Raw genomic sequence first — 17,423 nt, forward strand, 5'->3', positions numbered from 1 at the left:
CGTGGCAGGAGACTTCTCTGCTGCAGAATCATGACCACACACCAGACCACGTATGGGTGCAGGGCTTAGAGGAGGGACTGAACTGCAATGGACTAATCTTCCCCACCTACTCTTAATTAAAGTGTTCAGCACCCTATTCAGGATACAGAATTGAGTTATAGTTCAATAGGAGTATCACAGAGTACTTAAATAAAACGTATTTCAATAAAAGGAAATTCAATCTGAAGAAGAGACTTGAAAAGGTACGATGCATTTCTCAGAATCAGTGTTTCTACCCTTACAGACTGATAACAAGTGATCTCTAAAATCTAATACCAACCTATAATGTTTTAAAAGGAGTATATTACATTTAGCTGCTTACCTAGATTTTCTTGTAAATTAAACTGAAGCCCTCAGTGATACTTATCTTCCTTTTGTTCTTTCCTCTCTAATTATACTGTGGCACTAATTATCTTAGGGCAGAAACAGTCTATAGATTGCTGCTGCTTCAAAAACTCAACCATTGCTCCTGCTACTCTCTCATACCTTATGAATACTTCCATTCAGTAAAAAAAAATGCAACAAAGCAAGCAAGTCTCTGACCCAAGTTTTCTCCTTTTTTGCAAGTTCTCTACCTCCCTGGTTCTCACCTGCTTGCTATCACTACTGATTCCCAAAGTTTGATTCATGTTTATCCTTGCTCTACAGCACTTCTCTAGACTAAAAATGGTACCTGTGCTCTAAAAAACATGACTGTTTCCTGAGTAACACAACTGAAATTGTTAGGAACTTTTCCTGTAGCTTTTATGCGGATGAGTAGTCTACCTCTAGTGTAATCCCATCTGGAGCAATTTAACAGCAGCTGTCAATAGTGTAACCACGAATTTTTTCATCTGAGAAAATGATTGTAAAATTGGATCATCATAGAGCACATTTCAGTGAAAACAGGAGCTTTTTTTTTTTAAGTATAAGCTCAATAAATGATGTTTCTAATGTTAAATCATGCAATGTTAACTTATTGCTAATGGCACAAACGTATGCTCACTTCACAAAATCTACCACATTAAGACCCTCTAAAGAGAGACAAAAAGGGATCTTAACAAATTTTTCAACTCATCAACTCACCATGAAGTCAACTTAAAGCATTGATTAATAGGACCCTTGCCATCCTAGCTGAACCCATAAGTAGCTTAATAAGACATAAAATATTCTGCTCAGGGTTTTTAGTTTAATATCTTTTTATTGATTTTTTTTTACCAGAAAATACAACAACATTGTGCATATAAAGCAGTCTGCACAAGGCCTTAATTTTGCACAGGCACATCAAAAGTAACACGCATTCATTTTGCATGTGTCACCGATCCACATGACCTTTAAACTGTTATTCAGCAAGAAAAATAAATATCTAGCAAAAAGCTTTGAAAGAACGATTCATTAGAGAGTACCTAGTATGTGCTACGCATTGCATCAAGTCACACACATACACACAGCTAATGGGAAACCATTGACATCTTTTAATGCCAGCGGTGAGCGTGGCAGTCTTTTTTGCGGTGAGGGGGTTATCTTGCTGTGCACACATAGGATGTAGTTGGGCATTTATGAGCCTCATGAGAAAACAAAGAAGTCATGCAACTGCACTGAGGTCATCCACCTATATGGCACTCACAGCTGTAGGGTCTCCGTACTCTGTACACATTTCATTCCTTGCTGCTCCGCAGCCCTGCATTACACAGAAAAGCCATCACGGCTGTCACCCTCCCCAGGCCTCCACACGTGTTCCCCACTCCAAACCCACTACACCACCTTCCCACCATCAGCTCTCTCTGTACCTCGAGGCTGTCTAACACGCCTACCCTCAACCTGTGCTTTAACCACAAGGCTTTCTTTCTGCCCTGCTGCGACCAGCCTCCTCAGAGCTCATTCTCCCAAACCGGCTCAGTGAAATAGCTGTGTGTTCCCCCAGCTTGCATCAAAGCGTTCAAGTGTTTCTGTTTGTTTGATTTCTGCTGGCAAGGATGAACGGCCTCATTCACCTCAAAGGCATCAGCTGCTTCCAACCACCCTCACAGCAAGCATCTAGGAGTGTTTCTACCTCCATTTGTCGTGGTGCCCATGCTACGTCACTCTGATGTCATTACACAGGGCAAGACAGGCAGCTGCCTAGAGCACAGGGCTGCTTAATGGGCGAGCAGGTTATTTTTGTTCTCTATTTTATCTCACTGTTTTTAAATGTCTTGCCGAGAGCAAAAGGCCTAGAGTCACCACCATTGGGAAGCCCCATCATCACACAGGGATCTTCTCCATGACTTGGAGCATAAGGCAGGTTTCAGACATGCTTATAATATCCTTAACAAAACTGTCTTCCCCCTGTCCAACAGTGACCCCTTTGTGACATTGCTCAATAACAAGCATAGACCTCGGGGGGGAGGGGATTGTAATCATTAAAATCGTAAATCCCTTTAAATGCAAAGATCAAAGGGAAAGTTTCAATCCAATGACACATAATTAAAAATGCAGACGTGAACAGCTTTGATTCATGAATGCTTATGTACTTTTAAATTGTTGCCAGGGAGATCAGGGCATGAGAAAATTAAAAACCATTACGCTTCAAAAGGAGAAATGATTTTCACAGCTTTCTAACATTATTTCCTGTTGCGCAGATTCTTGTGTGTTTTAACATTTCCCCCACCCTGCCTGGGCAGATTATTTCTGGAAAATGTTTTCCAGAAAATGTTCAGAACTCAATGAGATTAAAAGGAGATTAATGAACTTGTTGGTGGAGAGTTCCCATTGGTACTTAATGGCAAATGCTCAGGGCAGTTAGAGGAACCCCACCACACACATTTTACCCTTTTACCTGCATTGTAATTTGAAAGAGCTGTGACCTTTTAATTCATTATTCTTTTTCTAATTGAGCCAGTACAATACAATGTGGTATAGGCCATAAGCCAAGTCTCCCTGAAGTTAAAGGGATTCCCGTGATTGTAGTGGTTTCAGTCTGTTTGTTTAACATTTCTCCCTTGTAAAAGTCAAAGCACTTAACTGAAAGAAAAAGGCTGCTTCCCATTTCACAGATCAAAAATCGAGACATATGAAGTGGACAGAATTCTCAACTGTCATATCACAGATGCTAGACTAAGTCTAGGGCTGACAAGCTACAGCAAATACTCCCACTTCTGATCATGGTGTCTCAGATCTGCCCTGTTTCAACATGCAACTTCCACACTCTGTCCTGGTTTTGGCTGGGATAGAGTTCATTTTCTTCTTAGTGGCTGGTACAGTGCTGTGTTTTGGATTTAGCATGAGAACGATGTTGATAACCATGTTGAAAACCATGATGTTTTAGTTGTTGCTAGGTAGTGCTTACACCAAACCAAGGACTTTTCAGTTTCCCGTGCTCTGCCAGTGAGCAGGTGCCGGGAGGGAGCAGAGCCAGGACTAGCCAAAGGGATATTCCACACTATAGAATGTCATGCTCACTATACAAATGGAGTTGCCTGGGGGCTGCTGATCACTGCTCGGGTACTGGCTGGGCATTGGTCAGTGGGTGGTGAGCAACTGTATTGTGCATCACTTGTTTTTTCCCCTTAGGTTTTATTGCTTCCTCTCCCTCTCCTCTTCATTACAATTAATATTGGGGGGTTTTTTTGTTGTTTTATTGCAATTATTAAACTGTTCCTATCTCATGGGTTTTACCTTTTTCTGATTGTCCTCCCCATCCCACCAGGGATGTGAGTGGCTGCATGTTACTTAGCTGCTGGCTGAAGTTAATCCATGACACACTCCCAACTGGCACCTGAGATATCCTTTGAAGTGCTTTAAAATCATCCCAATCTTACTAGAGACAAAGAGTGCTGCCTCATATTTGCAAGCGTTTAGAATTTCTTAGACAGAAATGTATTGCTGAAGTGCACCTGTGACTTCACGGCTGCAATGAACTCTTGGACAGCATTTTTATTCGTGGCCTGAAAGTACATGTGAAAACAAGAAAATCTTTAATGCTTAATACGCATTGCTTCTTAACGACTGGCAACATGAAGGGTAAGTATGATCAGATCAAACCCTGAAACCTAAGCTAGATATTAGCTGGCCACCCTCCTCTCCCTGTATGGCTGATGGAATACAGGACTATTCATCTCATTTGCAAACACCAACTTATGTAACTTCAGATGTCTCCATATCATGTAGATGGTTTTGGTTCATATGTATAAAGTTACAGAGGACGAATCCTGCTATTCAAAATGTGCATCTTTGGGATGAAGGAGTAGAAACAGTCCCAGAGGCCCAGCTCCTCTAAATACACTAGAAATCCCATTCTGTTTCCGTGCTTTGGAATTTTGGGACTCCACTGTTTTTAATAAAGTAAGGTGCAGCTGAAATACATCTGCATCAGGCTGACTTGCTCCTGACTCTACTGTGGCATTTTTCAGCTGCCAGTCAAGCCAACGTTCACAAAATTTTCCCTGAGGGGGAAAAGCCAGAGACAAGTAGCAGCAGACTAACAGAGCACTGAACAGTTCAGCAGGCATTTGATGGTGAAAGGAAAAACCTTTTGTATTTACATTTGAACATATGAATCAGACATTGTTTCTGTTTCAGACTGGGCTGCTTCTGAAAAGCATCTCCACAGTGGCAGCCAGCTGAGTATCAGCAAAAAGGACCATCCCAAAAATGCACTGATGCCTGCCTTTGTTACCTACTGCATTCACTGAGATAGCTCCAGGAATAAGATGCCTCACATTAAGACATCTAATACATCACCCCTTTTTGTTATTTATTTCTATGGGAGTAGCAAATAAGACATGATGGATTTATCTTTTTTTCAGTTGGCCATTGTTCAAGAACACATTAATATTATTCTTTGTTTACAGTTATTGGATCAACAATGTTGCCACACAATTCTGATTCTGAAGATTTCAGTCAAAAGGAGATTTGCCAGTCTCAGTTTCTTTGTGACAGACCATAACACTCAATCCATTTAACTGCAATGCTTAGATCAGTAACTTGCATTTGACTAAGGTAAAAGCATCTGGTGTTGACTTATGGACTTGAAGAAGTAGAAAAGCAGTTTAATTTTAAGTGCCTTACTTTTTATGTGAATTTGGGCCTCTCTTCACTAACGTTGATGTCCCCATGAGCATTTTCTATGTGAAAGAACAAAACCTCTCTTCATGTTCAAGCACCTGGATCCTCTCGCAGACCTGGCTGTTGAACACTATCTTCTTCCACACACACTCCTGCAGAATGACTGTCCAGTCTTAAGGGAGCGAGACACCAACTCCTCTGCAGATTTAAATGAGCTCTGATTCATTACTGTCATCGATTTACATCACCCGTTCAGCCTTAAACTTGGCAGTATTGTAAGAGTAGGCGCTGACAACTACTGGATAGCAAAGACTCTGAACTGAGAAGTGCCCCCTCATTCATGTGAATACTTAAGACTTCTCCAAACTCCCTCAGGGAAGGAGCTGATCATACTCCATACCAGGAGGGTTGCCTGGCCAGTTCAGAGCTCCTTTGAAGTTCCTGGACCCATATACACTCAGTCTGTGGCTTAAAGGAATTCACTTAATCTAAGATGGGGTACCTAATTCTATCACTCTTTCCTGAAGCTTTTCGGCAAGTATCTGTATCGCTCTGCTCAGCACTTGCCTTCAAAAGCAATGTGCTCCTTTCAAAACAAGGAACAAGGGCGCATTTATTGCACCCCACCTCAGGCAACCTGAGAATCTCCTCTGTGGATCTGCATTGTGATTCTGCAACAGTACACTAAGCACAAGGTTTTTTCTCCTTGTAGCCAACCACCATGGCACACAGGGCCCAACATTTCAGGGATTTGCTACAATCATGTCCAATCTCATGTCTAGTTAGGACACTATATAAATACCAAGACTTCCTCCCACTCTATTTTCTGCTGCAAAATCTGTGAATTTTCTCAGAGTATATCTGTCAGCTGCTCCATTACAAGATCAGGTCTGGGATTAGAGTTTGCTGCTATTTCCTGCATTTCTTTATCCCATTCGTGAAAACACAGTCTTTCAGTACCACGACGACACCTTAATATGGTATGGATCAGGTTATGACTGACCTACAGACACAAAGAGGGATGGAATAAGAAGCTCTCTTCTGCATCAGGAGGGCACTGTCCTGAACGGTGCAGATGCCATTAAACTCCCCTTCCTCTTAGACATGGTGTACACAAGGGAGAAGGTGAACAGCAAAGATTACTTTGTCCTTCAGTACACATCTGAACTACACAGCTGAGGCTGGGAAAAGTGTGAAGGGAGGGAGAGGAGCCACAGCAATACCAATTCTCTCCAGCGTGGTACTGCTGCAATTCCAATTTCTGTTGATACCAGCTCTGTGCAGTAACGTACCAAAAGCATGTGTGCTGTTTGCATATTGGCTTGCAAAACCAGGGAAGACAGGCTCTGATAGAATAGATGCAAGGACAGTTTCCTACATCATGAATCTCTGCTCAGCCACCATGCCAAATATTGAACTATTCTGTCTCTTCCCCATAGTCAGAATCTGACTCTTACTAGGACTATAGCAGGAGCTAGCCAAGAACAGCTGTTCTGATTTCCAGCATGATTGAAAGCAGGGGCAACAGGAAATCTCAGAGCTGAACAAAATCCTTTGCTGTTTGTTTTTATTTATGTTCTTTCATTTCAGTAGCAAAACAGTGAACTGGCATTCAGACATGTAGGCCTGTTTCAGGGACCAGTGGTGTGACTTTCTTGCTCAATTCACATTAATTCTTGTCCCAGTAATGATTACTTTGTCCTAGGCTCATCACAAGTCCAAGCTCACTGCAAGTCCAGGAGAAGGAAAAGAACAAAACTAATGAATTCGAACGGTGTTTATCAGTAATAAATTTTATAAACTCCTTGACTGCAGCAGCTCCAATTTTCTGTGCTTAATTTTTTTTTGTAGGACAAAGGCCACCATACTTTCTGACACTCTCAGCAGTTTATCGGTATACTGTGGAAGAGATTTTTTTAAAACAGTTAGGTAGCCAGATGGCTAGTGTTTTCTTTTTCTTTTTAAGACCCCTTCATATTTGAAGCAATTATATTCCTTAACACTGTCAGCTTCGACAGGGCTAGGACCATTACCAAGGTGAACATGAAGAGGAAACCCTCATCCAGAGCCAAAGAGCTGCCACTGCCTTTTCTGCCCTATGGGAAATTGTATTAAGAGTTGAGAACATCTCTTATCACCTGCTAGAGTGGTTGGCAACTGACTGCTATGTCACAGAGGAACCCCAACCCACTCTTCTGTGCACTTTTCAAAAGATAACTGTTCTCCATGTTCTGCAGGTCTCCTTTACTGAACAGCTACTTAACAATATGCTTCCTCTAATCAGCTTTTCCTTGAGTTGGAGCGGTCGTTTTATACTAGGATAGACAATATGTTATAGATACGTTTTTCAGAAAGGCTAAATACATTACTGTACTGAAACTCAAGAGATTTGCATTCATCTTCTGACTCCGTCACTGGCTGACTGGATGACCTCAGCTTCATCATCTACAAAGTAGCGATGAGAATCATCAAATAGCTACTTGTGTGTCAAACACACAAAAGCTGGGGGTGAGCAGTGCTGAGGAACAGTGAGGCGTGATTACTAATAGCTTGCATGATTATTCCCAAAGACATGCAATCTCATAATATTGCCTTCATTTGGCATAACACTGCCTGAAAAAAAAACGAGAGGAAAACTCTGTTTTGCTCTAGTGTTTTATTGATAACTGGAAGGGGAGATACAAGCAGAATATCTGCACTGCCCCGGCAGACAAACAAAATCCCCACATCCCGCAGGTAATTACCATCTCCTAATTGGGTTTGAAAACAGGAGATTTGAGTCTGAATGCATGGAGTTTGCAACAAAATGAACAATTACTTGTCTGAGGGATTCAGTGGTTTCAAAACACAATAGGAAGAGACTGAACTGAAACTGAATGGAGCCTTTATAGCTGTAAGTTTGCAGATAGCCCTTACAGACCTCCACTAACAAGCTGACTACTTTTACTAGCAGGAATCAGAATCCATACTCACCCCTATTGTCATTTTTATCTACCACTCTAGACTCATTACATCAGTTTAACTAATGGCAATTAATATGAAAATTAAAATTGATAGCAAAATGAAGTACTTGGAAGACAGTCATTGTTGCTGCATAACTCTGGCATGCCTAATTACTGTTGTAACAATACCCCAGTAACCACCTACATTTTCCAGGCCAGCCCTGACCCAGCCCCAGACACCTCTTTCCTGCTGCACTCCCCAACCCAGCCCTTGTGTCTGTGAGATGATGCTCCCCATTCCTCCCCATTGGGTTCACTCACCACACCCCTGTGCAGCAGCCAAGTTTGAGAACTTCTATGATGCTGTGGCAGGCTAGTCCCCTATCTTGCTGTTGATGCATGCAAAAATTTTATAGCATGGCTTATAATGCAGAGATCAAAAATAGACATGGGCTTGTTCAATACCATCACAGACCTCTTCAGAAAGTCAGATTTTCTGCCAACAGACCATCAAAGTCCTGTACCGGATACAGGAGGAAAGGAAAACCACTAGACTTGTCCATGACCTTGGCATTTCACTTTTCTGTGGCTTGGTTCACAAAACAGCAATTTTGCCAATCCAGATGCTTAATTATTCAGAGTTAGTAGAGTAAGTTTGAAGGCACAAGCTGTATCCCAGAGTGTAAAACATTATTACAGACAGGGTTCTGATCTCTCCAGCCTTCACTCAGCAGCACTTTAAATGTTATTTGCACCAACATTATTGTGACAATAGCCTCTCACACTACATCATCAGGAATGTCCAAACTTTCCACCCATGACATACAGCTTAAAACTCATCTACTTGAAATGAGCTGGCAGAATTAGAATTATCCTCTACATTTTCCATCACCAAGGCACCAGACACACATTTTACAAACATCCTTCAGCAAGAGACTGTGTCAGTTTACTGATACAATAATCAACATAAATCTGCAAAACTCTTATGCTGACATTGTTGATAGGGAACAAAACACAGTGTTAAACATACTCAGCCCTCATTCCCCCAGTGTAGCTTATCTGGATTTGCTTTGTAGAGAGGATGTTGTGATTTTATGCCAGTGTATCCAATTTTATATTGATACCTGCTGTGTGTGAGTGGAGCTATAACTGTGTTGTGCCCAAGAGCTATCCTTACTATGCACTGACTTTGCTGTAACTACCTCCATCATATACTTATAAACGGTTCCAAGCAGCGAAATAACATCTGTATTGATCTAAAGAACATTTATTGATTAAAGACTGCAGAAGAAACCATATGAAATGCAGGCCCATTATTTAACAATGTCTTTCCAGTACCTGTGTTGGAAATACAGGAACATGAGGCTGTTAAATTTTTTATCAAATGGCTCCCATTGAGATTGCTGTTACGACGCAAAGTCAAATCACTAAGCTTTGGCTTCCTCCTGCTTCTATTCTCTTCTACAGAGGGAAAGGAAAGATCTACAGATAAAAAATGCTTTTGGATATTGACATCAAAAGGATAAGACAGGACAAAAGTGCATCTCCATACTTTCTAAGGCAAGATGGTGCACAGGTCTAGGACAGGAGGTTGGTGTTGTTGAGCAACCTTTTGGGAAGGACAGCTTATACAGATCTCCACTGGCCTGCACTTTAACAGCTTTCAATGCGTTTAATGTCAAATTAAAAAGCTATTGTGTCACACTGAAGGGCCATCCATCTTCGAGACTTTGTACATACTCTTGCAGGTAGAGGAGGGGGAGCCCTAGGTATGGCACATGAGGAGCAATTATCTATTTTTAAGGAAGCCCCGCCTGCAAGCATAGCCAAGTGTTTTCAGGTATAGCACAGAGCAGGAGAAACTTGGGTGTACAGGCACAGGGCACCAGCACAAGGCTGCCTCCTGGGAGCAGCTGACAATTCACCATACCTTTTAGTTCACATCTTACATTCCTGTTTTTCTCCTGAAGAGAAAGTCAGAAAACACCAACTGACATCTCTGCCAGGAAATAGGAAATGTAAACAAGCCACAACAGCTTCTTGGGAAATCCAAATTCAAAGGCTTTCAGACTCAATCTCCACACAGCTTCCAACTCCCCAAGACTGTGGGAGTCTGTTCTGGTATGAAAAATCCAGTATCAGTTGTTTTGCTATTGATGTGTTGTAAGGGGAAAGATACTACAAGAAGGTGACGAAAAATCCAAGTCAGGAAAGAAAACAAAATCAGTGTTTGGGGGACAGGAAGAACAGAATGTGGTGTGATCCATGATTCTCACTGTTCAATGGAGGTTTGGTGAGCTGTTACATTATGGACACATTTTGAATATTTCCAGTTATATTTATTGCAAGCAGAAAAAAAACTTGTGATTTTGATATGACAGGAATGTTAATACAGATTTTTTTTTTTAGTGCATAACAGCTGGGAGAGTCATGGGAGGAATGGAAGCCTTGGTAAAATTGGTAAAGTCAACTCCATGAAGACAAACTTTCTGGTTTGAGATTTTCTTTGTGTGTTTGTTTGGGGGGGGTAGGGTGAGGAGTGTTCTTTGTTTATTTGGTTTTTTCCCTATCTCCCTTCTGTAGTCTTTAAAACTTCTCTCTGTTGAAGAAATTAAGATAAATTATGTAAGACTGAGTGAACCCAAATTAGACAGTGAACTGAAGAAACCATTTGCTGTTCTGGCATTTCTCTGTACCAGAAATTCCAAAATACATCTTGCCAGGTTGAGACAGTGGAAGGCACTGCCAAAGCACACAGCAGGTAAAAGGAAAGGACCTGAACTGCAGCACCTCTGCCTCCAAAAACTCATTACGGTCTTTGGTAAGTCTCTTCACATCTCTTCCCATACCAGCACTGCAGATTTAATTTAGAATGGGAGACTCTGCCCTAGCTTTGTTAGGAGGTCTATTTTGAAGATTAGAAGTATTACAGAAATATTATTACCAGGGCTTGAAAGGAATTTGCTTTCCCAGGCAACACATTATCCTTTTAAATCTTATCCCACAGCACACAAAAACAGTTGTGTGTTTGTTGTCGGGTTTGGTTTTTTTTAAATAGACACACATATCTACTTAGCCTTTCTTGCACATACCCTTCCCAGATTTGGTATGCATTGATAACTATATAGAACATTTAAATAAATATCTTTTTCAGCCAGTTTGAGCTATATAATTTAAGTACTTTTGTAATAGTTTCATATTGGTATTTTTAGGAAATATAAAACACTTCATAAAAAATACTTCCCAGACAGTACTTACAAATTAATGCCTTCTTGCAGCTACCAAAAAACCCCAACAAACCCACTTTTTCAGGATAATAAACAGTAGCAAACATTCTTAGAAGGGCATTGTCCTTTAGAAATAATAGCATATGAAACTGGCAATTTAAGAACACTTTGTTCTATGTGTGAAAATATGTTTGGTGATTTGGAAGGATAAGCACAGCCTGAACATTCTCTCAAGCGATGGGTTGAACGTACATCCTGGATTCAATCTGGACTCCTCCTCAGGGAAGTGGAAATACTCTTCCAACTGAGGCACTGAATCAGGCCCCATTTCAGCTGGGTGTAGTTCCTAGCTAGACCTAAGATATCCTAAGTCATTCTGAACAGATAATTTCCCACTCTGTGATGGAGGGATAACAATGCATCTGTCTATTTTCTATAATGCAATTAGGTCCTCGGAGATTCTTGGTTTCTGGGGTACATGTGGTGCTCTGTATGCAAAGTTGTACTTAGATTAAATGTGGGGCAAGTCTGACAGGTAATACTGCAGACTGAACATGGGATCTGTAAACTCTGAAAGAAGTCTGAAGGACAGCGAGTATTTTAACCTCAGCAGTTTTGCCCCAGAAAGTTCATTGCTCAACCCCAGTTACAGCCTGAGCTGCTTCTGCAATGGCTGAATGAAATCAGAGGACTTGGAGGGAAGAACCTGTAGATCAAAATCTTTGGTGACATGCGTCCACTGAGGGAATGGCTGAGTCTGGTAGTCAGAATGCAACAAAACTGCGGAGATTCACCAAGTGAAATAGAGCAGAGGTATATTTACAGCCAGACATGAGGTCTTCCCCCCTGTGGCTCACCTGGTAATGTTTCAAGGACCTGGAAATCAACGTCAGATTGAGGACAGTGCTGAAATGCACTCAGGCTATGCAGCCTGGCAAACATGCAGGCAAGCCCCTTAGGGATGTTTAGACAATTTAATGGTGGAGGGTAATGCAAATGATGTGTTCAGAGCATTTACAAAACAAACTGATTCTCTCTTACTGTTTTGCCACTGGAAGGAGACTTTTTTTCAGTTAGTTACAGTTCATTAACTGCTACCATTGAATGGTTCTTATTTTAATTTCTTTGATCTAATTCAGATAGGTTTGTTCTTTTTCAGCATTCAGCCAGAGTGTAAGTTTTGGCTTAGTTAATGAAATATATAGCTAATTTACATTAATGACCATTACAGGACACCTAGAAACATTCAGACAGTCCAATCACTCAACACACTGAACATTTTAATCTCATCTCCTTGAAGAGAATGCTGCCTCATGCAATGGGAAAGCTAATAGCTCACTTTGGAATGAGCTTTGAAAGACGTGAATCAAAAAAATATGAATGTGTGGTTTTGGAGAGGAACCATGGGGACACTGAACAAACATGCAGTGATTCAGCCCAGCCACATAAAGGGAGACTTTACAGTGGTCCGAGATAGGAAAGACAATTTCCAGTCCGGCCTGACATCCTGTGAGAGCTTCCAGTAGTCAGGATCTAAAGGCCCATATCTGGAAATCTCAATGAAGGTTTCCAAGTCCAAGACCTGTGATACTCAGATCTAACAGGCTAAAGTGAAGACAATTTTGGAAAGAGAGCGAGTGGCTCCCCAACTTAGATTTAACTCAGTGTTTTATCACAAAGGTATTATCTATGCAGTGTATGTTCTCACAGGGCCCAGAAAGACCTTGTGTCATTTTCCTGTCATCTTCAGATTTGAAAAGTCTGCAGGAAAAAAGAGCTGCATTACCAAAGCAAGCAGACTTCAGAATGGAATAAAATGTTTGCACATTTGAGAAACAAATATATTAGTAATATTCACTCTTGTACCACACTACATACCAAGTATGGCCCTATGCAGAGCTGAATGATGGATGGAAGCCCTCTGACTGTGACAGCAATTACCATGTAAGAAAAAGGCAGGAATCAGCCATGCCTACATTTTTCTTCTTTTTACTTGAAGGGTCAAAATCTCAGAACTAAACAAACCGGTGGTGCCATGAGTCAGATGTAATAAATTGAGGGCTTCTATTAACTAAACAGAAGTTAGCTGCATAAAGCCAGCTCTTTTTATCTCTACTATCTCCTGATGCTTCCTCATGATTGAAAGGCAACTTAAAAGCCTTCGTATAAGAAAACACAGAGAATGTAGTACTCTTAGTTCTCCTGATTCAGGAGAGGGACTCAGGTTAGTACACAGAAACCCCCAGGAATTCCAAGGCAAACTTGTTGCTTTCCCATTGTTCGTCACAGGAGGGTCACAGTTACACAACAAAACAAAGCTGAAATAAGCAAAACTGACCAGGGAAAAGCATGTGTCATTGCAAAGACTGAAAAAACCAACAATTTATCCAAGTTTTATGGCACAAGTCTAACACTACTTTGGTTCAATTTTATACAAAAGAGGCAGATGGTCTCTGAAAGGGCAACAGTAATAAATATTGACAGACAAAATCTGTCCATTGAAACTTTTTCCTAACAAGTCCTCAGATCTTCACACCAGGCACAATTCCAGGGTGAGGGATCATGCTGCAGGGTAAAGCATTATACCACACGCTGATACAGTCACAATAAAGAAAAATATCAAGGGTACGAAAAGCCTTTGGAGTCCAAATTTTTAGGGGGACAGTTTATTTATAAAGCCACAAATGCTTCCAGTCAAATTCCTGTTGGTTTATATATGAATAGGGGAAGTGAAATAATTGTGGGAAAGGTGGAGTCTAAGGCAAAACAATTGTTTTGATTATTTCAACTACAACCACCCCAAACTAGTTTCCAGCTAATTTCATTGCAACTAAGCATCTGGGATTTTATTGTCATCATTTCTAGTAGTCAAAAGCTCTTTTTCTATCCCATTGAAGCTCCTCCTCCGCCTCTTGATCTCCCAGAACATTGTAAATGTGGGACAATGTAACATAAGCCTCAAAAGAGGCCATTACTTAAACAAATGGATGGGGTCATTTTCATTTATTTCATGGCAGCCATCCTCCACCCTTTGCTTTCCTTTGAGGTCGTTTTTTGATTGTCTTGTTTTGAAGCCAGGCAATTTGTCCCACACTCACTGCTGTTCATGGGCTAATTAGAATTTTTGAAGTAATTTAAACACCCTTTGCAGTGTGCTGTTAATTCCCTCCAGATTGCTGGGAACATTATCTTCAGTGTTTGTTTATTTTAACTGACTCTAAAATATCAAACACATTAGATGTTGCACCAGATTTGGGATAATTCACCTTTAACAATAAATTCATTAGAAAAGTAAGCATCCTACTTGGTTAGTATTGGCTTGCGCTCATGGGAAGCTCCACACCCCAAGAGGACTGTGTGGCTGAATCACACGGTAGCAGATCTCAGTGCAGCAAGAGGCTAAGCTGGGGAGGCACAGCCTCAGCACCCTGTAGTCACCAGAGCAGGGTCACGCAGGGCATGTGCAGACTTTACCTCTTCTTCACCAGCACAGGCTGCAGATCCAGCTTCTGGGACACCCCTGCTGCTGTCATCTGCGCTGACTGGACTGTCACTGGCATGTGTGGGTGTCCTGGTTTCAGCTGGGATAGAGTTGACTTTGTTCTTAGTAGCTAGTACAGTGCTGCATTTTGGCTATGATGTGAGAACATTGTTGATAACGCACTGATGTTTCTAGTTGTTGCTGGGTGATATTTAGACTAAATCAAGGACTTTGCGGTTTCTTGGGCCCTGCCAGTGAGAGGGCTGGAGTGGCACGGGAAATTGGGAGGGGACACAGCCAGGACAGGTGACCCAAGCTAACCAAAGAGGTATTCCATACCATATGACAACATGCTGAGTATATAAACTGGGGGAAGAAGGAGGAAGGGAGGGACATTTGGCATTATGGTGTTTGTCTTCCCAAGTAACCATTACGTGTGATGAAGCCCGGCTTTCCTGGGGATGGCCAAACACCTGCCTGCCCATGGGAAGTAGTGAATGAATTCCTTGCTTTGCTTGCATGCATGGCTTTTGCTCTGCCTGTTAAATTGTTCTCATCTCAGCCCCTGAGTTTTACATTCCTTTCCAATCCTCCTCCCCATCCCTCTGGGTGAGGGGGAGTGAGCAAGCAGCTCTGTGGTACTTGGTTGCCTGCCGGGGTCAAACCACAACAGTGGGCCACTTCAGACACCAGGTACACCTTGGTCTTTCTCATTTTTGCTTCAGACCCAAGCAGCTTGAACTAGGTGCTGGGTTTTGTATGAGAACCTTCCCCACCAGAAGTTAAACTCTGACCTGAGTCCACAGACAAGTCTAGAACCACAGCCTCCAGCACATCAAGCCTGAGCTATATCTGCTCTCCTGTGCTGTGACACGGTAGGCAACCCAGAAGGGCTGTCCCCCTCCCCATACCATCTCTCTGGGCTGCTGCAGTGCAGCAGGCATATGGCGCTCTGAGCACTCACCCAGGCTCCGGCACGGCTGCTGCTGAGCATCACGGTTCAGCCAGGCTGCGCCTCTGACAGCGGGCATTAGCCGCGACGGTGTAACATGGTACCAGAAACCCTGAACCAGATCAAACGTGGAAACGTTCTAACTGCCTTTATGTTGATACCTTTAACTGAAAATTACTGAATGCAAGTTGTATAAACAGAATTAATTGTATAAGAAATAATTATAGCAGGAACCAGCACCAGGAATTTGGGAAAGAATTAAGTAGAAAAAGATTAGCAGCAGTTTACAGGAAAGAATTAATACTATAATACATTCACAATCTGCAGAGTAATTTCATTTATCTTCTTCTACATGTCTCTTTGAAGAGAAACAATTTCACTTTAAAAAAAACCCACTACTACAGAGTCCCACACTTTGCAAATACCCTATTATTTGTGCAAACAAAAAGTTAGACTAATTCTTAGTAAAGATTTGACACCACTTTCCACAATAAGCATTATTATAAGCAATTAAAACTGAACTACACTTGTCAGAGAAGTGCCTACGGTATACATCAGCGAGCATAAACGACCACTTCTATCTGACATGTTTGCTTATGCATTAACACTCTCATTAAGTCAGCTAAGAACATCAAAGCAGCTGTACCTGGGTTCATCCAGCCAAGTACCTCCTCTTCAACAAGGGCCATAGTTGGCACCCAGAGATAGGTAAGAACTGTGCAAATGTATGTGGCACTTCCCATGTAGTCTCACAGTCTCTGACCATTTTCAAACTCAAGGAATTTCTTGATTCTAATATTATTTGTCTACCTAGTAACACTCAGTAGATGTCTTCTCCAAATGCTGCACAGGCTTTTTGGGTCCCACGTACTCTTTTCGCAAGTATGACAGTCTTTGGCAAGGGGTTTCATAGACCTACTAACACTTCTGCTGTTGGGTCTTTAGCACAGTCGCTTCAACTTTTAATGATATATTTTTATTTTTCACCTACTCCTTTTCTAAGAACTTTTGAATTTTTTGTTATTATTTGCTCTTCTGGTAGCTATAGAGCATTGAACTTGATGTTTTCATGGAATTCAAGTATACTTTGAATAGTGGCACATACTTTTTGTCCAGCTATACCACTTCAGAAATGAGCGATTTGACTTCCTAATGTGATTACCAATACATCATCGTAACTTTTAAAAGACCTAACATTTCTGTACCAGTGTAACCATATCTGTACTTGAGGGTGCTCTAATTCAATCACATTTGTACAACAGTTTTAAACTGAAACACTTTGCAAGGCACAAGCCGGTACAGAGACCAACCAAAACCAAACTATCATTTCACTGCCTAAGAAACACTGGCTTGAGCAGCACCACAAGTCAATCGGCACTGCTTCATCACAGCCACTGCACCCAGCTCTGCTGACATGAAACGCACTCCCTTACTTCTCCTCTGTTATTAATACTCTGCACTTTTTTTTACCCCCAAAAGAGCTTGTATACAGTGCTCAGAATCTAACACACACAAATCACATCAAAGTATTAATGAAGACTTTTTAAACTGTCAGGCTGGCATTGAAAGTTGAGAAACAGTTTCTCCCTCAGGTTTCCATGGTTACCGCATCTCCAAAGTGCTATTCAAGTCACTTATGTCATAATTTGCTCCAGGTAACTTCCCAAGCTGTTGCCAAAGTATCATCCCCCTTTGGATTAGTAAGTATATGGCAGGGACAGCCACTGTAACCCTAATTCTTCTCACTGATGTTCCTG

At 41.5% G+C, this 17,423-nt stretch overlaps 1 long non-coding RNA gene across 1 annotated transcript in view; it reads right to left on the reverse strand.

The window, feature by feature from the left end:
* The window catches only part of LOC106631224 (uncharacterized), a 317,186-nt gene that overhangs the window by 218,072 nt on the left and 81,691 nt on the right, over positions 1 to 17,423 (reverse strand). The gene's annotated exons all lie outside the window — the stretch shown is intronic.

Source organism: Falco cherrug, chromosome 1 (genome assembly GCF_023634085.1).
Source record: "Falco cherrug isolate bFalChe1 chromosome 1, bFalChe1.pri, whole genome shotgun sequence".
NCBI lineage: Eukaryota > Metazoa > Chordata > Aves > Falconiformes > Falconidae > Falco > Falco cherrug.